At 61.5% G+C, this 2,200-nt stretch overlaps 1 long non-coding RNA gene across 1 annotated transcript; it reads right to left on the reverse strand.

The window, feature by feature from the left end:
- Positions 1-1,527: 1,527 nt before the first annotated feature.
- Positions 1,528-2,157, reverse strand: LOC106696154. Its single transcript, XR_001347049.2, has 2 exons — positions 1,932-2,157; positions 1,528-1,822 (listed from the first exon to the last, which is right to left on the reverse strand). It is a non-coding gene; the product is annotated as an uncharacterized LOC106696154 (long non-coding RNA).
- Between the last annotated feature and the right edge of the window lie 43 nt (positions 2,158-2,200).

Raw genomic sequence — 2,200 nt, forward strand, 5'->3', positions numbered from 1 at the left:
CAGCGGGGTAGGGTTTCTCCCCTGGACCCCGCACCCTGGCTGCTGTAGCCCGCTGGTGGGCCTGCGGTCCTCACTGGTTAGTGCCTGGCGCCCTCTAGTGGTGCAGGCGAGCCTTCCCTCTGCAGCTGGCCAGTGGGGCCGGGACAGAGCAGGGCCTCCAGGACTAGCTTCCCTTGGGGCCTGCTGCGCAGGGAGCCGCCTGCTGCCTTCAGAGCTCATCTCCGAGACGCCTGGGAGGGAACCTGGAAGGACTTGGACTCCGGAGGTTGGGGTCCTGACCTGGCTCCCCTGGTTGTTTAGCTGCTCACACACCCGCCCCCCTGCCTGCAGTGTGTGGGCTGCAGAAAGCGGGGGGTGCTGTGGCAGGGCCCCCCGGCTGTGGACAGCAGGGGAGTGCAGTCAGGCTCTCCAGCGCCCCTCGGAGCGTTGCTTAGCAACGGTTACCTAGGGACACGGATGAAGCCTGGTGTGTCTGTGCTCCCGCGTGGCCAATGGGGAGCCATGGAGACATTTTTTTAACCTTCTAACTATGGAGATGATACCTACGTATGGCAATCAGCAATCTAAAGTAAAATAAAGGGAAAAAATCAAGTAGGAAGCCAACAGCAATCCCACTGCCCCAAAGTAACTACTGTGCACAGTGGGGACAGAGCTTTGGGGTGCTGAGAGGAGCGAGTTATGAAATGGGGACTGAGGCCAGCTCCAGGGGGAGGAGGCTGGGGAGGGGCAGGGGGGTCAGCCCCTCCCTCTCCTCGCGCTGCCTTTTCCTCTGCCTTCAGGTCTTTTCCTCATCTCTCTGCGTCCACATCTGTCCTCGGCCCCTGTGCAACTCGGGACAAGGCCAGGGTGTTACTGACTAGGGTGCACGGAGGCCTCACGGGACACTTGGCACGGAGGGAGGGAGCGTTCAGCGCGTGTTTATTCAAAACGCTGCACTACCCTCAACAGCAGCCTTTCTCCCAAAATGCTTGCAGGGGGCGTTCAGCTGCTTTCCTGAGGCTCGGGCATCTGGGGAGACACTGCACAGCTCTGGACGCTCTGCCCGGAGCCGGGCACACTGGGGCCTTGGACCTCCTCCGGGGCGCCAACCTCTGGCTCTGCCAGCCAGGGCCAGCCAGCCCACTGAGAAGGTGGGCGCTGGGAGGGCAGGCCCGAGGTCCGAGGAAGAGATACCAGAACTGTTTTCCAAGAGGGGACCCTTTCCCCGTCGCCCTGGAGGACCGGGGCCACAGCCACCTTCAGTCAAAGCTGGCCCCGGCCAGACCTGGGCGAAGCTTCGAGGGGAAGGGCTCGCCTGAGCCCCGTGTGCGCACCAAGGCATCAGCCGGGGCCTGGCAGTTGGGAGGTTCTCATAAAGGTATGTGGGTGGGTTTAGGCCTGGAAGGGGGTGGCCTCCTGTCACCTTGGGCAGCTGCCAGCAGGCCTAGTGCATTCGAGCCTCAGACCGTGCTCCCCACAGACACAGGGCCTCGAGTCCTCTAGAACGATGACTTACAACTAAGCAGAGCAAAAGCAGAAAAGCGGGGGTAATAAAAAATAAAACTTTATTCAAGCGGCTAAACTTAGCAGGACCGAATTAACACTTCCTCAATGCAGCACAGTCTCACCCTGTGCGTTCCTGCTGCGGACAATTCCAAGCTGCTGGTGCTCATGCAAAGAGGATGCCCTTGTCGTGTGTTGCGCCCCTCACCTCCTTGACGTGGCATCACACTGACGCTGCTCTGGGCTCCCGGTGGGGGACCACAGTGGGAATGTGCGGGGTTCACCTGGCTTCTAGCATCTACCGCCCCTGCCCAGCATCTTCCGATGAGGGCTGCTTGGTCTGAACAGATTTAAGGAGGTTTTACACAAGGATCTGGACACAACCGAGCCTGCCCTCGCCCTGCCCGGCCCCTCGGGCGAGGGCCCTGTCACCGAGGGGCGGGGGCTACCTTAGTCCTTCTTGCCTCCCGGGGCCGGGCTTCTGGTGAGGACCTTCCCGGAGCTGTAGGGGGTCAGCGTGGTCACTGTCGGGGACTCCAGCTTCACTCTGTCCAGGAGGGTCTTCTTGAGGGCGGCTGGGGAGACCTTTTCCTGGTCGGCCATGGACTGCAGCTCTCTGGAGACGGCGCCCGAGAGGGGAGGAGGAGGGAGGCATTAAACCCTGGAGCCAGAACGTCTCAAGGCTTCCCCACCCACATAACTCCCACCCTTGCTGACT

Source organism: Myotis lucifugus, unplaced genomic scaffold, assembly GCF_000147115.1.
Source record: "Myotis lucifugus unplaced genomic scaffold, Myoluc2.0 scaffold_10685, whole genome shotgun sequence".
In the NCBI taxonomy this organism is placed as follows: Eukaryota; Metazoa; Chordata; class Mammalia; order Chiroptera; family Vespertilionidae; genus Myotis; species Myotis lucifugus.